Source organism: Mobula hypostoma, chromosome 10, assembly GCF_963921235.1.
Source record: "Mobula hypostoma chromosome 10, sMobHyp1.1, whole genome shotgun sequence".
NCBI classification, from domain to species: Eukaryota; Metazoa; Chordata; class Chondrichthyes; order Myliobatiformes; family Myliobatidae; genus Mobula; species Mobula hypostoma.
In genome coordinates this window covers 92,967,484-92,990,128 of record NC_086106.1, presented here as the reverse complement: position 1 = coordinate 92,990,128, position 22,645 = coordinate 92,967,484, and the positions used below count along the sequence as shown (strand labels likewise).

Below are 22,645 nucleotides of genomic sequence, written 5' to 3'. Positions count from 1 at the left end.
GTAGCCAGGAAGTGATGAATCAGAATATATATCAGGCTGCTGTTTGATTACAGATCAGCATTCAACACCATCGCATCCTCAGTACTAATCAACAAGCTCCACAACCTGGACCTCTGTACCTCCCTCTGCACCTCCCTCTGCAACTGGATCCTTGACTTTCTCATGGAGAGACCACAGTCAGTGCAGATTTGAAATAACATCTCCTCCTCACTGACGATCAACACTGGTGCACCTCAAGGATGTATGCTTAGTCCACTGTTCTACTCCCTCTGATCCCATGAATGACTGTGTGGCTAGGCACAACTAAAACACTATCTATGAGCTTGCCAATAACACAACTATTGTTGGCAGAGTTTCAGATGGTGACAAGGTGTCCACGAGTAAGGAAGGACAGCTAGTTGAGTGATGTTGAAGCAACAGCCTTGCACTCAACATCAGTAAAACAAAGGAATTGATTGCAGATTTCAGGAAGGGGAAGTCAAGGGAACCCACATCAGTCCTCATCAAAGGATCAGAAGTAGAAAGGGCGAACAGATTCAAGTTGTTGGAAGTGATCATGTCTGAGGATCTATTCTGGGCCTAACATATTGATGCAACTACAAAGAAGGCATGACAGTGACTATATTTCAATAAGAGTTTGAGGAGATTTGGTATGTCACCAAAGATGCTCGCAAATTTCTACAGATATATCACGGAGAACATTCTAACTGACATCATCACCGTCCGGTATGGAAGATCCTCAGCTCAGGATAGGAAAAAGCTGCAAAAAGTTGGAAATTTAACCACCTCCATCATGGGTGCTAACCTCCCCAGCACCCAGGACATCTTCAAAAGGTGATTCCTCAGAAAGGTGGCATTTGTCAAGTACCCAGATCACCCAGGAAATGCCCTCTTCTCTATGCTACCAATAAGGAGGAGGTACAGGATGCCTAAAGACACACAATCGGTATTTCAGTAACAGCTACTTCCCCTCCACCATCAGAGTTATGAATGGAAAATGAACCTCAGTACTTTTCCCTCCCTTTTTGGACTACTTACTTAATTTATACTTTATACTTTATTGTCACCAAACAATTGATACTAGAGTGTACAAACATCACAACAATATTTGATTCTGCGCTTCGCACTCCCTGGATTACAAATCGATAGTAAATATTAAAAATTTAAATTATAAATCATATACAGAAAATAGAAAAGGGAAAGTAAGGTAGTGCAAAAAAACCTAGAGGCAGGTCCGGATATTTGGAGGGTACGGCCCAGATCCAGGTCAGGATCTGTTCAGCAGTCTTATCACAGTTAGAAAGAAGCTGTTCCCAAATCTGGCTGTACGAGTCTTCAAGCTCCTGAGCCTTCTCCCAGAGGGAAGAGGGATGGAAAGTGTGTTGGCTGGGTGGGTCGTGTCCTTGATTATTCTGGCAGCACTGCTCCGACAGCGTGCGGTGTAAAGTGAGTCCAAGGACGGAAGATTGGTTTGTGTGATGTGCAGTGCCGTGTTCACAATCTTCTGCAGCTTCTTCCGGTCTTGGACAGGACCACTTCCATACCAGGTTGTGATGCACCCAAGAAGAATGCTTTCTTCGGTGCATCTATAAAAATTAGTGAGGGTTTTAGGGGACAGGCCAAATTTCTTTAGCTTTCTCAGGAAGTAAAGGTGCTGGTGGGCCTTCTTGGCAGTGGACTCTGCGTGAATGGACCAAGTCAGGTCATTTGTGATATTGACCCCAAGGAACTTAAAGTTTTAGACCTGTTCCACTTGCGCACCACCGATGTAAATGGGGTCGTGCATTCCTCTACTCCTTCTGAAGTCAACAACCAATTCCTTTGTCTTGCTGATGTTGAGGGATAGGTTATTGTCTTCGCACCATGCCACCAGGTTCTTAATTTCCTCTCTGTGCTCAAACTCATCATTACCCAAGATACACAATCATGGGTGTACAGTGAGTACAGCAAGGGGCTGAGTACACAGCCTGATGGGGCACCGGTGCTCAGAGTGATTGTAGAGGAGAGCTTGTCCCCTATTTTTACAGCCTGGGTCCTGTCTGTGAGGAAGTTGAAGATCCAGCTGCAGATCTGAGTGCTAAGGCCCAGGTTCCAGAGCTTAGGAATCAGTTTATTTGGAATGATGGTATTAAAGGCAGAGCTGTAGTTAATGAAAAGGAGCCTTACATATGCGTCTTTATCCTCCAGGTGCTCTAAGGAGGAATGTAGGGCCAGAGAGATGGCATCTGCCATTGACCTGTTGCTCCAGTAGGCAAATTGCAAAGCTTCGAGGTTGACTGATAGGCTGTGGTTGATGTGCGCCGTAGCCAATCACTTGAAGCACTTCATAGCAATTGATGTTACAGCCACAGGTCGAAAGTCATTCAGGCACGCCACCTTGCTCTTCTTCGACACCAAGATTATCGTTGCCTTCTTAAAACACAAGGGGATCTTGGACTGAAGCAAGAAGCAGTTGAAGATGTCAGCAAACACTCCAGCTAGCTCGCTTGCTCAGGCCCAGAGAACCCATCCCGGGACGCCATCTGGGCCCATCGCCTTCCTTGGATTTATCTTTAGGAAGGGCCTTCTAACGTCTTCCTCGGTGACAATGAATCTCGATGCCGCCAGGTCCGGTTCATCCAGAGGGAGCGAGACGATCCTCTTCTGTTCGAATCTTGCGTAGAATATGTTAAGTTCATCAGGAAGAGAAGCGCCACAGTTATTGATATTCCTAGCCTTATCTTTGTGCCCAGTGATCTCACTTAGACCCTGCCGTAGTCTACTGGCATCCCTCTGGTTAGCCTGGTCTTCCAACTTGGCTCAATATTGCCTCTTGGCACCCTTAATGGCTTTCCGGAGTTCACGCCTGGATTCCGTGTAGCGACTGGTATCCCCAGACCTAAAAGCCGCAGCTCTAGCCTTCAAAAGGGACTTGACCTCATAATTCATCCAAGGTTTCCGGTTAGGGAATACCCGGATCGTCTTGCGAGACACACAGTTCTCTGTGCATTTCCAGATAAAGTCCGTGACAGCTGAGGCATACTCATCGAGGTTAGCTGCCGAGTCCTTGAATACTAACCAGTCCACCGATTCAAAGCAGTCACGGAGGACCTCATCCGTTTCCTCCGTCCAACGCGACACCACTTTTGACATCGTGACCTCCCACTTCAGTTTCTGTTTGTAAGCCGGGAGGAAGAGTACAGCCTGATGGTTCGATTTTCCGCAGTGCGGTCGTGGGACGGAATGGTAGGCATCCTTGACTGCTGTGTAGCAGTGGTCAAGTATATTTGGGCCTCTAGTGGGGCAGGAGACATGTTGGTATAACTTTGGCAGCTCCTTTCTGAGGTTAGCCTGGTTAAAGTCCCCAGCTGTAATGAGCAAAGCCTCCAGATACCTGGTCACAAGTTCACTGATGTTGGCATACAGTATGTTCAGAGCACACTCCACGTCTGCCTAGGGGGGAATGTAGGCCACTGTCGGTACAACCAAGGTGAATTCCCGTGGCAGATAGTAGGAACGACACTTCACTGACAGGTGTTCCAGGTCCGGGCTGCAGGAGCTTGTCAGTGCCACTGTGTCCGAGCATCAGGCAGTGTTGATCAGTAGGCAGACGCCACCTCCCCTCATCTTGCCCAAAGATACCGTGCGGTTCATCCGATGGATCGAAAATCTCTCTGGCCGGATGGCACAGTCGGGGGTGGCAGGGGAGAGCCAGGTCTAATTTAATATTTAATTTAATATTTCTTATTGCAATTTATAGTGCTGTGGCAAAACAACACATTTCAAGAAATATGCCAGTGATACTAAAACTGATTTTGATTCTGAATCTGTGCAATTCATTGCCAGAGACAGCTGTGGAGGCCAAGTTATTAAGTATATATAAAGCAGAGATTGATAGGTTCTTGATCAGTCAGGGTATCAAAAGTTACAGGGAGAAGCAGGTGAGAGGGGTTGAGAAGGATAATAAGTCAACCGTTGGAATAACAGAGCAGATTCGATGGGCCAAATGGCTTAATTCTATTTGTATGTCTTATGATTTTACGGTTCTTATTGTCTGACAGGATGATCACCTTGTTGTAGAAGATTGAAGGGACAATTTTCTTGAATGCAATTCTATACTTCTTTTTCTTTTAGTACTTATGTTCAGTAAACTGTTAGTTTGCACATTTTCCATTTTAACCTCTGTAATTCCTGTCATATACAACACAGCTGGTTGCCAATGCCAAGCAACTTATGCAAAATAAATAGGAAATCTTATTTGTGTAGAATGTAATTTGCACTTAAATTTCAAGAATATTTTACTCTCATAACATTGCTTTCGGATGGATTACTCAAAGAATGTCAAGGAACTGGAGCATACTACCCAGATGGAACTCATCACAATAAAAGTTAGGGACAGGCAACAATCAATACAAAGTATGAAAGCCAATTCAGCTATTTAATTAACTATGACAGAACTGGGACTGATTGTCATGTTTTCCCCTCATTTGTCATCCAATATTCAGCAAACATTCACACCATTAATTTTCCATTTATCTTGAAGATGTTTGCTGCCAGTGAACTGCCAAGCAAGAGTAGATGTCCACCACATGGCATTTTTGATTTGTCGCTGGATGTAGTAACTGTATGACTGTCAATTCCTTTGAAACAGCAGCCAACAAGTTAACCCATGACCAGAGCATCTTCTGGAGAAAAGAAAACATTGAAAAAGAATGGGTCTATATTTTATGAATAAATCTTTATACACTATTCATGTAATAAGTTATTGCTCCTTTTCTGCACCTTGTGGTGCATCAGGTGGCATCTTTGCCATTCTTGTAGCATTTGTCCGTGTTTTACAAGTCTGAGTTGCTAGTTCAACACTCAACCTTGCACAGATGGATGGAAAGCGTGCAAGGATCCAACTGGGTTCAAACTAGGGACCAATCATCTTGAAGTCCAATGCTGAAGCCACTACACCACCGGCTGGATGTAATAAGTAAATAAGGTAAAAACAGGGTAGACATTTATACTTGCAAAAAATATTTAAAAAGAGTGACACCTAGTACTCTGCTTGTTCTATGAAAGGCAGCAAAGCAACTTTTGGAAGTTGAGTATAATAAAGAATACTTATATATTTACAACAAATAAGGATGAATTTCTGCTCCTTTTTCTTCATTTGATTGGCTTTTACTTCTAAGATCATTTGGCACTTTTTCTTCATGAATTTTTGAGAAGATTCTACGACAATAAGAATAGAGTCATTCATGGCTGTTTAAAGCTGAGAATTATCTGATAATGAATAGCACGGTGTTAATTGATTTTTAAAATCCAGTTTCCTGAACTGTTGATTGTTTTAAGTGGCCCATGTATTTTCTTCTTTTCCAAAAGATATTCTTTTGAGATTCCACCTCTAAAGGCTGATATGTGGTTCCACTCTCATCAGCAATCCTCCTATTCAATAACAAGTGAGCTGTCATTTTTGTCAAATTCCTGAACATAGAACAGTACAGCATAGTACAAACGCTTCAGTCCTTAGGACCATAAGACATAGGAGCAGGATTTGCCACTCGACATAAGGAGTCTGCTGTGCAATGTTAAGCTGAACTTCTCACAGAATCACAGAATTATTTTAGGATTCTAGGGTTGAATCAGCCAGCTGTTCTTTCCTTATTGTTCTTTAAATTAATTTCCCTCTACTTCCCTTTTGAATCATCCTCACAGGGTAGTAAATGCTGGATGATCACATGCTTTGCATAAAAATGACTTTCCTCATATTCTTCCTTTATCTTCGGTGCTTCATTTTAAAACTTTGTTCCTCTTCCTTGCAGCTTCTGTGAATGAGAGCAGCTACTTTCTAGTTTACCCTATTTAATTCCATGATCCTAAACACCTCTGTCATATCTTACATCACCCTTACTGGACGTGTGCTTCATCGGTGAGGCTAGCACTACTGGGCCTGCTTGCCGAGTTGAAACATTGGTGAGTTACCTTTCAATTACTGTGCTTTGTGTTTCAAATCTCTAATCCAGTGAATTTGGATGCCAAGTGTATTGAATGGCATCTTGAAATTAATAGTCTTCCAATGTGCCTTCAGGCGATAGAGGTAGCTTAAATTGTGGTGTTCTGGAAACGTTGACAAGCTGCTGAAATAGACGGGTGGATGCACTGCTGATCAAGTGGGTGGATTTATCTGGAGCAGTGTTGACTTTCTCGAGCATTCTTGGGGATGCACTCAGCAAAGCAAATGAAGAGTATCTAAGTATGTACTTGTGCTATTACATGTAGGTGGAGGAATGCTTTGCTCTGTCAGAATTAACTTATTTCTGAAAAGTTAAGCAGCTTTTGACCTGCTGTTTTAAATTAATTATTCATTTGGAAGGTTTTGTGAATTCAATGTTAAATGATAATCTCCCAGATGTTAGAATTGTTGGTAACAATGCTGTTCAATAAAAAAAGGAATTGGTCAGATAAGCTTTTTTTTTTGAGTTGGTCATTAAGTGGAATTTTTGAGATTATTATATCACTGAACTTTTTGCATGACAGTATGGGCTACTTCAATATCTGAGGAGTTCCCAATGGAATTGAACATCTTTCAGTCATTTTCAAATACTTGCACCTTATGTTAGAGAGAAGAATAATGATAAAGCAGTTGAAAATAGCAAAGTTCAGTACACTGTCTTGAGGAATTCCTGTAGTAATGTTTTAATATAATAATCCTTGAAGTCACACGATAGCCTGGTGTTGTGCAACATGACATAATGAAAGTTGTTACCTGTCTGCAGAAATTACTTACTCTCCACAAGGACTGCGTAATGACCTCTCCTAGTATCATGGATCTGCAATGAGTAAATCGATGTGGAAGTGATAAGGTAGCTTTTTTTCCCATCAGCTTCTTATATCTCATCAGCCTATCACCTTCTCTTGGGTCCTCGCTTCCTTCCCTTTCTCCTATGGTCCACTCTCATCTCTGATCAAAATCCTTTCTCTCCAGTCCTTTATCTTTCCTACCCTCCTGGCTTCACCTATCACTTTCTAGCCATCATCCTTCCCTCTCCCCACCTTTTTTATTCTGGCATCTTCCCTCTTCCTTTCCAGTTCTGAAGAAAGGTCTCGGTCTAAAATGTGGGCTGTTTATTGATTTTAATAATGCTGATGGCTTGCTGAGTTCCTCCAGCATTTTGTGTGTGTGTGTTAATTTGGATTTCCAGCATCTGCGGACTTTCTCATGTTTATAATTTTTCCATGAATGTTGCTTTTCTTACAATCTACCAATGACACATTGTAGCTCATAGAACTGGCCAGATCTCTCAGTTGATGCACGTTGAAGTGTCCTGTCCAGCATACATTTTGTGCTCATCTTATGCCCAGTGTTTATTCCAAAACATACTCCACATTGACTCATCCACTTAAATGGGGTGAGAGGAAGGAGGATGCGGAGATAGTAAACAGTAACGTATTTTCTTAGTCAAGTTTGAACTGTCACTATGAGATTTTAAAGTTTGCCATAGCCACTGTTAAAGATTCCTAGGCCCACACCTTTCTGACTGCAAACCACTCCGTTGCCATCTCTTGCAAATCCATCCTTCAGATGGGACATAACAATCTAAGCAACACTGATAAAAAGGGCTAAATGCTGGCTGAAGTTTATATTACAATAAGTACGGATAAATCACGCTGTTGCTTGGATGGCTTTTGGTGTAGCTCAGCCATTATGATCCAAGACTAGTGAGCAAGACTTTGTACAGTCAAATCAAAAGCAACATACACAGAGTGAGCTAGGCAGGTAAACAGCATCTGTGGAAGGAAATGAACAGTCAATGCTGTGGGCTGAGGCATTTCATTGGAACTGTTAAGAGAGTGGGCAGAAGCCATTATGAAAGGGTAGGAGAGGGGTGGAGCCCCCGTTGACAGGAGCTAGGTAGATCCAGGAGAAAGGGGGAAGATAAGTAGGTTGGGAATGGGCAGAAGGAAATTATGTGAGATGCTGGGAGTTGATAGGTGGTAGAGTTATGGGCTGACATAATGGAATCTGACAAGAGAGGACAGTAACCCATGAAATAAAGTGAATAACAAGGGAAAATGTTAGGGGAGAAAAAGGAAAAACAAAAGGGGTGGAGACACAGAGAGAAGTTAGAGAAATCAATGATGGTGCCATCAGATTGGAGGGTTACCAAGATGGAACATGAGGTGTAGTTCATTTAATCAGCATCTAGCCTCATCTTGGCAGTAGAGGAGGCCATGGACAGACATGTCAGTGTGGGAATGGGAAGTGACATTAAAATGGCTGGCCACTGGGAGATCTTGGCTGATAAGGCAGAGGGAGAGAAGGTGCTCAAAGAAGTAATCCCACAATCTGCGTTGGGTCTCACTGATGTAGCGGAAGCCAAGTTGCTAGCACTGCCTCACGTGGAAGGACTGCTTGGGGTCCTGAATGGCAGATGTAACACTTAGGATGGTTGCAGGGATAAGAGTCTGGAGACAGATTGGTGGGAGAGAAAAGAGCGGACAAAGACGTAATAAAGAGAGCAATCCCTCTGCAAAGCAGGGAGGGAAGGGGAGGGTCTGCTTAGTGGTGGGATCCAGTCAGAAATAGCGGAAATTGCAGAAAAAGATTCTATTGGATCTGGATGCTCATGGGGTGATAGGTATGGACAAGGGGAAACCTCCCTTGTTATGTGAGGTGGGTGGAATGGGATGAGAGAAAACATTTGGGAATAGAGGAGGTGCAGGCTGCATTGATAGCAGTGGAGGGGAAAACACTTTTTCTGAAAAAAGATGACATCTCAGGTATCCTGGGATGGAAAGTCTGAGCATGAGAATAGAGGCAGTGGAGACTGAGGGAAATATCATCCTTGAAAGTGAAAGGGTGGGAAGAGTTGTAGTGAAGGTAACTCTAGGAGTCAGTAGGTTTGTAAAATATGTTGGTAGATAATCTATCTCCAGAGCTTGAGACACAGAGAGTAAGAAAGTTGATAGAGATGTTGGAGATGGACCAAGTGAACTACAGGGCAAGGTGGAAGTTGGTGGCAAAGTTGATGAAATTGATGAGCATTGTACAGGTACAGGAAACAGCACCAATGCAGTTATCATTGTAGTTGATAAGCATTATCAGTGAAGGTTTAGAACATGGACGTTTCCACATAGGCATAGCTAGGGCCAATACGGATACCCATGACTACATTGATGGTTTGGACAAAATAGGAGGAGCCAAACGAGAGATTAAGGATGAGTACTAGTTCTGCCAGACAGTGGAGAATGGTGGTGGAGGGGAACTGTTTGGGTCTGTTATGAAGAAAGTAATGAAGACCCTTGAGCTCTACCAAATGGAAGATGGAGGCATACAGGTGCTAGACATGAGGCAGTCAGGGCCAGCAAACTGAGAGTTGTTGAAGTGGTGGGGACTCAGTGGTGTTGGTGGGAAGGAACTGAACCAAGTGGGCCAAAATGGAGTTGAGATATGAGGACATGAGTTCAGTGGGGCAGAGCAAGAAGTAACAATGGACTTACCAGGATAGCTGTGTTTGTAGATCTTAGGCAGGAAGTAAAAATGGGTAACATGGGGCTGGGGAGTAGTGTGGTTGGGGGCGGAAGAGCAGTCATCCCTGAATCTGATGAGGTTGGTGATGGTGCGTAAACAATGGTCTGATGCTTCTCAGTGAGGTGTGTTATTTTCTCTTTCATGTTTGATGCATAGGTCAAAGCCAAGAAGCATGTCTGACTTACTCTTTTTATAAGACCCGGCTGGTGGCGTAGAGGCATCAGCGTCGGACTTCGGGATGAAAGGTCCCGAGTTCGAATCCAGCCAGCCGGCTCCCCTGCACGCTTTCCATCCATGCTCTCTTTGCAAACTCACCCGGCAGAAGGCAACGGAAAACCATTGCTGTAACTTGCCTCTTACGCAGCTCCCCACCACGTCAGAGAGGCATGGAGGGAAATCGTCCACTAACCGGAAAAACTCCGGATGTGGCGTACCTTTCCTTTTTCTACTTAATAAAATGAAATGGCATATTAGACAATTTAAGAAGGAGGCAATAGTCAATCACATCACTTTGGGTCTGAAATCCTGTACAGACTAGAGTGACAGTACTGACAGTTTTTGTTCCCATTAAGCCAATTAGTTTCATGGCAACATTATTATAGATAAGTTTTTAATTCCGTGTTCATTTAATAAACTGAGCTTAAATCAGCCAATTAATATGGGGGAATGAAGATATTATTTTTTAACTCAGTCTTCAGGATAAACTCCATTAGTCTCTACACAAGTATCCATAGTAGGGCTAGGAAACCTACCACCATATTGTACTAATCTATACTGCAGACCAGAAGGACTTAGACAAATATGAAGAATTGGAAGAATGGGCAAAAAAGTGGCAGATTGGAATACTGTTTTGGGAAATGTACGATAATGCATTTTTGGTAAAAGGAAGAATATTGCGGACTATTACTGTATCTAAATGGGGAAAAGATTCAAACTTCAGAGATGCTAAGGGACTTAGAAATCCTCGTGCAAGACTCCCAGAAGGTTAATTTACAGGTAGTCTGTGGTAAAGAAGGCAAAGGCAATGTTGGCATTTATTTCAAGGGAATGTTCTATTCTAAAACAAAGATGTAATAGTGAAGCTTTATAAGGCACTAGCCAGGCTACACTTGGAGTATTCTCTACAGTACTGGGCCCCATATGTCAGAAAGGATGTGTTGTCATTGGGGAGAGTCCAGTGGAGGTTAATGAGGATGATTCTGGGAATGTCATAGTCATAGTCATAGTCATAGTCATACTTTATTGATCCCGAGGGAAATTGGTTTTCATTACAGTTGCACCATAAATAATTAAATAGTAATAAAACAACAAATAATTAAATAGTAATGTGTAAATTATGCCAGGAAATAAGTCCAGGACCAGCCTATTGGCTCAGGGTGTCTGACCCTCCAAGGGAGGAGTTGTAAAGTTTGATGGCCACAGGCAGGAATGACTTCCTATGACGCTCTGTGTTGCATCTCAGTGGAATGAGTCTCTGGCTGAATGTACTCCTGTGCCCAACAAGTCCATTATGTAGTGGATGGGAGACATTGTCCAAGATGGCATGCAACTTGGACAGCTTCCTCTTTTCAGACACCACCGTGAGAGAGTCCAGTTCCATCCCCACAACATCACTGGCCTTACGAATGAGCTTGTTGATTCTGTTGGTGTCTGCTACCCTCAGCCTGCTGCCCCAGCACACAACAGCAAACATGATAGCACTGGCCACCACAGACTCATAGAACATCCTCAGCATCGTCTGACAGATATTAAAGGACCTCAGTCTCCTCAGGAAATAGAGACGGCTCTGACCCTTCTTGTAGACAGCCTCAGTGTTCTTTGACCAGTCCAGTTTATTGTCAATTCGTATCCCCAGGTATTTGTAATCCTCCACCATGTCCACACTGACCCCCTGGATGGAAACAGGGCTCACCGGTGCCTTAACCCTCCTCAGGTCTACCACCAGCTCCTTAGTCTTTTTCACATTAAGCTGCAGATAATTCTGCTCACACCATGTGACAAAGTTTCCTACCATAGCCCTGTACTCAACCTCATCTCCCTTGCTTGTGCATCCAACTATGGCAGAGTCATCCAAAAACTTCTGAAGATGACAAGACTCTGTGCAGTAGGTGAAGTCTGAGGTGTAAATGGTGAAGAGAAAGGGAGACAAGACAGTCCCCTGTGGAGCCCCAGTGCTGCTGATCACTCTGTCGGACACACACTGTTGCAAGCACACGTACTGTGGCCTGCCAGTCAGGTACTCAAGAATCCATGACACCAGGAAAGCATCCACCTGCATTGCTGTCAGCTTCTCTTCCAGCAGAGCGGGGCGGGTGGTGTTGAAGGCACTGGAGAAGTCAAAAAACATGACCCTCACAGTGCTCGCAGGCTTGTCCAGGTGGGCGTAGACACGGTTCAGCAGGTAGACGATGGCATCCTTAACTCCTAGTCGGGGCTGGTAGATGAACTGGGGGGGATCTAAGTGTGGCCTAACCATAGGGAATGAAGGGATTAACATATGAGGAGTGTTTGGCAGATTTGGGCCTGTACTCACTGGAATTTAGAAGAATGTAAGGGATTTCATTGCAACCTACTGAATGTTGAAAGGACTAGTTAGGTTGGATGTGGAGAGTTTGTTTCTTATGATGGGAATATCCAGAACTAGAGGGCACAGCCTCAAAATTGAGGGGTAACCGTTTAGAATAGAGGTAAGGAGGAATTTTTTTAACCAGAGAGCAGTGAATAGTCATAGTCATAGTCATACTTTATTGTTCCCGGGGGAAATTGATTTTCGTTACAGTTGCACCATAAATAATAAATAGTAATAGAACCATAAATAGTTAAATAGTAATCTGTAAGTTATGCCAGTAAATTATGAAATAAGTCCAGGACCAGCCTATTGGCTCAGGGTGTCTGACCCTCCAAGGGAGGAGTTGTAAAGTTTGATGGCCACAGGCGGGAATGACTTCCTATGACGCTCTGTGTTGCATCTCGGTGGAATGAGTCTCTGGCTGAATGTACTCCTGTGCCCACCCAGTACATTATGTAGTGGATGGGAGACATTGATCAAGATGGCATGCAACTTAGACAGCATCCTCTTTTCAGACACCACCATCAGAGAGTCCAGTTCCATCCCCAAAACATCACTGGCCTTACGAATGAGCTTGTTGATTCTGTTGGTGTCTGCTACCCTCAGCCTACTGCCCCAGCACACAACAGCAAACATGATAGCACTGGCCACCACAGACTCATAGAACATCCTCAGCATCGTCCGGCAGGTTAAAGGACCTCAGTCTCCTCAGGAAATAGAGACTGCTCTGACCCTTCTTGTAGACAGCCTCAGTGTTCTTTGACCAGTCCAGTTTATTGTCAATTCGTATCCCCAGGTATTTGTAATCCTCCACCATGTCCACACTGACCCCCTGGATGGAAACAGGGCTCACCGGTGCCTTAACCCTCCTCAGGTCTACCACCAGCTCCTTAGTCTTTTTCACATTAAGCTGCAGATAATTCTGCTCACACCATGTGACAAAGTTTCCTACCATAGTCCTGTACTCAGCCTCATCTCCCTTGCTGGTGCATCCAACTATGGCAGAGTCATCCAAAAACTTCTGAAGATGACAAGACTCTGTGCAGTAGTTGAAGTCTGAGGTGCAAAATGGTGAAGAGAAAGGGAGACAAGACAGTCCCCTGTGGAGCCCCAGTGCTGCTGATCACTCTGTCGGACACATAGTGTTCCAAGCACACATACTGTGGCCTGCCAGTCAGGCACTCAAGAATCCATGATGCCAGGGAAGCGTCCACCTGCATCGCTGTCAGCTTCTCCCTCAGCAGAGCAGAGCGGATGGTGTTGTACGCACTGGAGAAGTCAAAAAACTTCTGTGGAATCTGTGGAATGCTCTGCTACAGGCTGCAAAAGAGGCCTGTGGGTATATTTAAAGAGGAAGTTGATAATTTCCTGATGGGTCAGGGCATCAAAGGCAGGAAGGCGGGTGTATTCCTTTGAGTGGGATCTGGGATCAGCCATAATGGAATGGTGGAGCAGACTCAATGGGCTGAATGGCCTAATCTTGTTCCTATGTCTTATGGTCTTATTAAATGCCCTATTCATTACAACCCCTCAACATTCATTACTGGAATCCATTTGAACTGATTGGCCAGTCCTATACTCTTCAATGAAGATTCTCCACTGCTGACTACATCTCCATCTTTTATTGCTACTTGTTTCACTTGAGTTATCAGGTGAAAACCAAACCATTCTTACTGTTCCCTCTCCTTTGTTTTCTACCACACTCTATGATTCCCTTTTGCATTTCCATCAATACAACTCCCTTCGCATAGCATTTTCCTGTGCAAGGTCAGGAGATGCTGAACCAGTGATCTTACCACTGCCCTCCCCACTTTTTAGAATCTCAAACAGGGACTTTATTGTATTTTTTCCAATTTAATATACCATTCTGCACATAGAATCATTTTTTATGCTCAATGAAAACCAAATCAGATGGAGTGATCATTTTATGTACCTTATCCGTTCAAACTGCATGACTAACCTTGAGCTTTCTATCAGCCATCACAATTTTCTGGCCCATTTCCAATCAGCTCCATTAATTCTTGGCCTCCTAGCCTGGCATGTGTGGAACTAATCATGGGAAGGTTTGTTGACAATGTCCATAAGGGAGAGGTTTGATACTACAAGAGGATGAGTTTGAACATCAATAGTGATAGGTAATGGTGAAGAAGTGGATCGAGCTGTATGAAGTAGTCTGATGTGCTGGAGTAAACTTAAGAGGGCATTTGGAAGCAAAAGGGTAATGTATACATTAAGATATCGGCAAATTTAGTACAATTTTTACTTGTAACTGATCTGATGAGATTATTGAACTGCATGCCTCAGTGAATCCAAGAATGGGGATCACAATGCTGCTCACCTCCAGTACACATTTTTTATGATGCTGAAAGAATTTTTTTTTGCCCTTGCACTCTCCACAAGAATACCGCAAGGAAATACTGAATCGAAGTTCGCATTAAATATTGCAGCTAAGGTTTTGAGTTCTTCATGCGAAGTCCATTGTATTCCACGTATATTTAAATAGCAGTGCTGAATGGAGTTGTGTGAGTTGTCATCATGTCTCTCCAGTTTAATTGGTTTGCAAATCTGGAAATAATAACACAGTTACTCAGTTAAAGCAGATCACATAAACAATGTATCTCTTTTTGTCTTCGCTTCTGCTGTTCCAGCATGTTGGAAGTTAAAATTCAGCTGCCAGTATCTGTCACTATAATATTTGTTATCCTAATAATTTGATTGTTTCCTGCAGGACTTCCAAAGCCTGATTATAGCAGGCACTGGGAAAAACTGGAGCCATTACACCTGACTGACCATCTTGCCTGAGAGCACATGCACACTGGTGCGTGGAAGAAGCAACATAGCATAAAGCAACAGCACGAAATAAAGATAATTTATTCTGTGTAAAAAATAAAACTTAAGGTGGAAAAATGCCCAAGAGGGAACAGGATGATCTCCAGTTTGTGTTGTCCCTGAACATACTGAGTTAACTTCCTAAATCCATTCATTGATTAGAAACCCAGGATAATTACAGCTCATTGTGAAGAAAAAGATTGGCAATGTTTGAACAGGCAATGATGTCCTAATACACAAAATTCCACGTATGGTCTGAAATCAGACATAACTGCAGTAAAGAACAAAGTAACACAAACCATGTGCTCTTACTCTGCCAGTTTAAGGGAAATAATGAAGGTCAGATATCAAGGTTTGGCTTGAACTGCAATTCATTCTCTGTGTAAAGCAACAATCTTTCTACAAAATGTTATGATAGTCATTTTGGGAACTGTTACTTGCTAAAGATAACTTTCTCATAAAGTGTCTGTTTAATTTTGAAATGTCTAAAGATTCTAAATTTATAGCTTGCATTCCACGGTTTTGTTTTTATTATTATCAAGGTAATAATCAAACAAGCCAGAAACTTTTACAAGAGAAAATAATATATCTTTAGTAACCTCAAGATATCTTTGCAGCAAATAAAGTTTAGTCATTATTAGAGATCAGGAAATGCAGCAGCAATACTGTGCACAGTGAGATCTCACACATGGCAATATGATCAGAATCAGTAGCAGGTTTATTATCATCGGCATGTGTCATGAAATTTGTTAACTTAGCAGCAGCAATTCAATGCAATACATAATACAGAAGAAAAAAATCAATTACTGTAGATGTATATTGAATAGATTAAAAATTGTGCAAAAACAAATAATATATATTTAAAAGGTGAGGTAGTGTTCACAGGTTCAATGTCCATTTAGGAATTGGATGGCAGAGGGGAAGAAGCTGTTCCTGAATCGCTGAGTGTGTGCCTTCAGGCTTCTGTACCTCCTGCTTGATGATAAAAATGATAAAAGGGCACGCCCTGGGTGCTGGAGGTCCTTAATAATGGATGCTGCTTTTCTGAGACATCGCTCCTTGAAGGTGTCCTGTGCACTTTGTAGGCTAGTACCCAAGGTGGAGCCAACTAAATTTATGACCCACTGCAGCTTCTCCCCCACCCCCCCATACCAACAGTGATGTAGCCTGTCAGAAAGCTCTCCATGGTGCATCTATAGAAGTTTCTGAGTGTTTTTGTTGACATACCAAATCTCTTCAAACTCCTAATGATTTATGGTCGCTGTCTTGCCTTCTTTGTAGCTGCATCGATATTTTGGGACCAGGTTAGATCCTCAGAGATCTTGACACCCAGGAACTTGAAAATGCTCACACTCTCCACTTCCGATCCCTCTATGAGGATTGGTATGTATTCCTTCGTCTTACCCTTCCTGAAGTCCACAATCAGCTCTTTCGCCTTACTGACATTGAGTGCAAGGTTGTTGCTGCGACACGACTCCACTAGTTGGTATTTCTCGCTCTTGTATGCACTCTCGTTACCATCTCAGATTCTGCTAACAATGGTTGGATTATCAGCAAATTTAAAAATGGTGTTTGAGCTATGTCTAACCACACAGTCACGGGTATAGAGAGGGTAGAGCAGTGGACTAAGTACATACCTCTGAGGTGCACCAGTGTTGATCATCAGCGAGAAGGAGATATTATTAGCAATCTGCACAGATTGTGGTGTTCCGGTTTGGAAGTTGAGGATCCAATTACAAGGAAGGTACAGAGGCCCAGGTTCTGTAACTTCTCAACGAGGATTGTGGGAATGATGGTGTTAAATGATATAGGCAATGAAGGAGGAGATAAGGAGGAGATCAGTCTTTTCATGGTAACTGACAGGTTTATATTGGCTAGGAGATCATGCTCCTCAATATCATTCCACTAGATTTTTATGCCTACTTGATGAGACAGACAGCCTTTGTTTTGTAGGGTCATTGTAAAAGCATAAATTCAGATAGGACATGAGTTGTTGCTGTAATTCTGGCTTTATCAGCAGCACATGTCTGAGCTGGGTATTTATCAGGATAGTGAATCCATGTTCATGTTTCCGTACCTGGACTTCATAGATCACCTAGGCACATGCACAGTGGAACATTGTGTAGGGATAATTTCCACACCATTAAAAGAGCCTTCCTAATTTTCTATTCATTTACAGTAACATTACAGACTAATTTTCCTCCGTTCTATTGGAGAATTGGAAAGTTTTCTCTCACAATTGGGAGAAAGCAGTCCGTAATTTATTTCATATTATGGAGTTTGATTGCTTGATTATACCTTGAGCTTCCCAGTTTATACCGACAAGGATATGACGTGGTAGTGTAGCAGATCGCATAACACTTTACAGTGCCAACAATCAATGATCAGGGTTTAATTCCCCTCACTGACCATGCAAATCTCCTTCAAATGCTTTCATTTCCTCCCACATTCCAAAAACATGCAGGTTAGGGTAAATGTTAGTAAGGTGTGGGCATGCTATGTGGGTGCTGGAAACATGGTGAGACACGAGGGCTATCCTTAGCGCAACCTCGGACTGTGTTGGTTGTTGTTACAAATGACACATTTCACTACATGTTTCAATGTTTCGAGGTACATGTGACAAATAAACTTAATCTTAAAAAAAACTTTCAGGTCATTTAATAGCAGGAAGACATGCAATAACATAGTTTTGTTATAAGCTTCAGAATACCTTAATGAAGGATGGTTTCTGTAAGAATATGAAACACATAACTTATTTCCAAACTTCAAATTTATTGTTGTAGATCCTTAATTTGGAACATGTCTTAATCTCTATTCTTTATTTTCTATTTTTCTGTAAATATAATTTTTTTGCATGTAAATTAAAATCAATATTGATGATGTTGAAAGAATTCTTGATGTTTAAAGGGAGGACCGAGATCTTATTTACTAATTATGTTCAGCAGTATATCATTCACTTGGGTTTGAATGCTGGAATTGATTGGCCCTGATATTGCTCCTCAAAGTTAGTAAATATACAGTAGTGCTAGAGAAGAGGTATGGACAGTGTGAGGTGGAAGGAAATTCTGGTGGATGCAGTGTCAAAAGTGAAGTCTCAGTTAAGTTTTCTCCAAGACTTTTAAAATTGAGTACGTAGCGGTCTGTGTTTCCAGTCCTCTTAGCTTAATAACCCTTCCCTGTAATAAAGAGACTTCCCCGTTCAATAGTGCCCTAAGATGCCTCAAAGCATAGATCCTCCAGATGATGCAAATTTTAAATCTTGACTATATTTCCAGACTCCAGTGCATTCTTTTCTCCTAATTTTATTATCCCTGCTTTTTTTAAGAAAGGGGTTATACTAAAATATAATTGCCACAGCCACCAAGACAATAAAACATCCTTATGAAATTGGAATTGGAATTGGTCTATTATCGTCACGTACACGAAAGTACAGGTACAGTGAAAGCCTGAATTGCATACTGTTCACACAGATTAGTTCATTATATGGTGCATTGAGCGATTACAAGGTAAAACAATATGTATTAGCTTTAGACAAAGTGCAGTGCAGACTGACAACGAGGTACAAGATCATAATGAGATAGATTATGATGTCAAGAGCCCACCTTATTGCACCAGGGGACTATCCTATAGTCTTACAATAGAGGGTAGCAGTTATCCTTAAGCCTGGTTATAGGTACTATCAGGCTTTTGATTTATTTTCTGTCCAATAGGAGAGGGCAGAAGAGAGAATGTCTGCAGTGGATGGGGCCATTGATTATGCTCGCTTTTCACTGAGGCGGTGACAAGTAAAGATGGAATCCACAGAGAAGAAGCTGGTTTCCTTAATGTACTGAGTGCACAATTCTCTGTAGTTTCTTGCAGTCATGGGCAGAGCAGTTGCCATACCAGGCTGTGATGCATCCACTTAGAAGGCTTTCCATGGCACATTAATAAATATTGGTAAGGGTTGATGGAGACATGGAAAATTTCTTTATCCTCTTGAGAAGCAGAGGCATGAAGGGTTTTCTTGGTCGTGGCTTCTTCATGGTTGGAGCAGGAAAGGTTGGTGTTGATCTTCACTCCCAGGAAGTTGAATGTGGACAAAATCCACATGAAAGTTCCCAGGGATGATCAGGACAGCATTGTGTTGATATAGACAGGGGTAAGTGTATCACCACCACCCTCACACCCCCATGTCAATGATCAGCTCTTTAATTTTGCTGACATTGAGTGAAAGATTGTTGTCATGACACCATATTACTAAGCATGTATTATTCCAGACAGTAGTACCTTAAGATTCTCCTATTATTCCTTTGGCCTGCTGCCCAAAAAGAGACCAGTACAATCCTTCAAGAGAAATAACTATGTTCCAGTTTTTCAAAAGACGGTGGGAATCAGTGGGCGGCACCTCATACATGTCAATTATGATCTCCCCTGATACTCACCTTTGTATGACTTGAATGATTACTGTATAGTAACAGAGAGCAGCAACAACCCAGCCCAACTCACCATGCTGATGCAAATCGTATCAACTTTGTATCAGCTAAATTGAGAATCACATGTTCAAGACAAATCATGAGTCAAATAAAGTAGTTTCTAAATCAATCAGTAACATTTTGAGCAATTAACGATTTGTAGCACCAATTAAACCATTTTTAGATATACTACATTTAAAAATTAATAATTTTACCATAAAAGTCACATCTGATACTATTTTATAAATCATGAAGTGTAGCCAAGGTCTTTTGTATCTATTTAAAAGAAGCATAATGAATTGTTACTGAAATAAAAGGATTTATAATTAACGCTATCGTTCATTTGTAACAGCACCAGTAGTTCAGTTGGGTTGTTAACAATCTATTTGAATAGCTCCATCCATTTTCTAAAAAAATTTCCTACAGGTGAAGATAATGACAAGTTCATTCACACCATATGTTAACTTGGCACTGTCTCTACATAAAGCTGAAACTCATGATTTCAAATCTAGCAGTGCAGAATATGTTATTCTCTGAGCATTGGAATATCTTCCAAACATCCTGTTATACTTTTCTTTCTTTAATATGTTTTCTTTTCATGTGGTTTTGTAAAATGAAGTTATCATCTAATCCAATAAATGGCCAAGTGGTAATTCATAGTGAATTATTAGATGGTGAGACTATCAGCATTCAGGTTGCTTCCTAAATGTCAAATCATTTTAAATGGTTTTCCTCTCTGCATATTTACATTTGGAAAAGAGAGACAATAATGATGTTCTTTCCTGCTTGAACTTTGCTTCCTATCCTGCTTTTTGTACCAAAAGCCTCTAGTGTCAGCAGAAGAAAGTTCATGCCCCATGCAAAGACCAAAGAATATGACATTATAAAGGAAATGATCATGGAAATTAAGCTACTCTGAGCCAAAATACTTTTCAGCAGACAAATGGAATTTCACCAAGGAATTGGCTAAAGAAAAACAGTCCCTTTGCCATGATGGGTTTGATGTTTTCCCTTTCAAATTGACAAGCCAGCAAGAAGATGAATTGATTTGCATTTTCATTTTAATCAGTAGCTCAATAAAATCAATAATTGTAGCAGGAAAAAACAACCCAAGCTCATCAGAGAAAAGTAGTGTTGATAGCAGGCAAACTAGAATGTGCTTATTGATCCTTCAGATGGACAAGTTGCCAATGAGGACTTGTTGTTCTAAGCTCATTGCCAAGGTCTGCCTCCTCTCAGAGGTTAATTTTTAAATAATTTAAGTATATAACACTTTTTAAAACGTTTTTTCAGTGTGAACTGCAATAATGATAATTTCCAACTCACTTCACATTAATACAAAATTTGGCTGGGCATTTCTGGAAATGAATCACCTTTGTGTTGTTGATATGATCTGAGCATCAGGGCACCCAGAATACTAGTCACTGGGAGAAACCATTGTTGGGCACCCCAGATCTTCACAGTGCAACACTGGGCAAGATTCCCAAGTCACATCATTATTGTAAATTTTTCAGCACCCAATTCCCAAACACACTCTGCTGAATCCCTTCCCCCACCCTAACCTAGACCCCTAACTCTGAATACTCATCCCTCATCCCAAGCCAAGGCACAAGTCCACTGATTGACCACCTATCTATCAACTTTACAATTTTTGCTGGAAAACACAATCCATCACCTATTCACTTACTTTATACTGACTAATCCCTGACTGTAATCATCAGGGAATCTTCAGCGCAATGCTCTCTCTCCCTAATGATTTGAACAAGCTCTTTGATCTGTCTCTCCACTGACTCAAAGAACAAAGCTTCAATTTCTCATTCTCCCCTCAAGTCAAACACGCAAAATACAAGCCCTTCAATCTTTCTGGCCTGCTATACCAGTAAATTAATAGGCTCCAATATGTACACTTACCAACCACCTTTACCCAAATACCCTACCATTATTCAAGTATTCAGTGTTTCCAATCCTTCCAGCACAACCTAAGACCTCAACAAACCCACAGCCCACCACCTCTTGTCTCCACTCCATTAAAAAAAGACCAGAAGGTAGCATATTCAAAAAAGTGCTGAGATCCATACTGTTGAATCTATTGTTTACAACTGAAGCTTGCAGCAAGGAGCCAATCAGAAAACTGTTGGCTGCCATGCCCACCCAGCAGACATTTTTATAGCTTATGAGTTTACAGAGGCAAAGTACCACAACTTTGAAAAGTCTGAAAGAAAGCCAGAAATACTGGAAAATACTTAACAGGTCAGGCAGCATCTGTAACAGGAGAAACAAATTTTATGTTTTAAGTCAATATTCTGATGAAAGATCATTGATCTGAAACAAAAGGCAGAATTGTGTTGACTGTAGCCGATATCTCCAAGGAGAATCATTGCACTTCATCCATCCCAATCCAGCTGAGTCCAAGATAACAAGAAAATGCTCAAAGTCATTATGGCCTCTCCACTCCTAGATTAGTCACTCGTGGTGGAAGGTCAGATTCATTTCAATATGGAAGAATGGAGAGATAAAGTGTGTATCATAAAAACACCATTAAGAATATCAAGAATTGAGTGAGAACATCTCTCACGGTTTTCAGCATAATTTTTATCATGAAATAAAATATTTCACTTGTGAAATAAAAATAAATTAATAACAATATAATCACAAAATCTTCTACACTGGTTTGTCCCAAGTAAGGATTAACAGATCAGTTTGTCATTAGTATGAACAAAAAGTACAGTCAAAACGTAACTAATATTTTCATATTTATAATGTACATTCAATCTACATGACCATTTTCTTGCTCATTGTGAATGATGTAGCTCAGTTGGTATTGCGATATCCCTAACAGATTGCATGTCTTTTGGGTATGTCTTCCTTCAACAAAGCAGCTGTGGATGAGGAAATATTTGGTTTGGCAAGTCTTCAGTTCCTTCTTTTGAGTACTGATCTCTTATATGACTTTAATGGTGCAATGTAACACTACCATCCAAACAAAGCACAAATGAAACCGGTCCAAAGCAATTAATAATGTGTTCCAATAACCAACTTCCTTGTGTGGTATCTTGTATAAATATAGGACCTCATGATTCAAAATGGTCATCATAAACTCAGGCATTACATTATTCCATCAGCTTCAGTGGTTTGGGATATAAAATAAGGTTAGTCTTGATTTCAACACAATTATATATGTACCATATCTGGACATCAGTTACTTACTAGGTGTCTTTCCTGAAGTTATTTGCATTATTCTGGTAGCAACATAAGAGACTTGCAACTTTTCTCCTAAGTTCACCTCCTCTCAAA

At 41.5% G+C, this 22,645-nt stretch overlaps 1 long non-coding RNA gene across 1 annotated transcript; it reads left to right on the top strand.

Moving 5' to 3' along the window:
• The first annotated feature begins 5,796 nt into the window (after positions 1-5,796).
• LOC134353373 (uncharacterized) lies at positions 5,797-14,965 on the top strand. The gene is made up of 3 exons (XR_010019601.1): positions 5,797-5,940; positions 6,744-6,830; positions 14,797-14,965. It is a non-coding gene; the product is annotated as an uncharacterized LOC134353373 (long non-coding RNA).
• Positions 14,966-22,645: the final 7,680 nt, after the last annotated feature.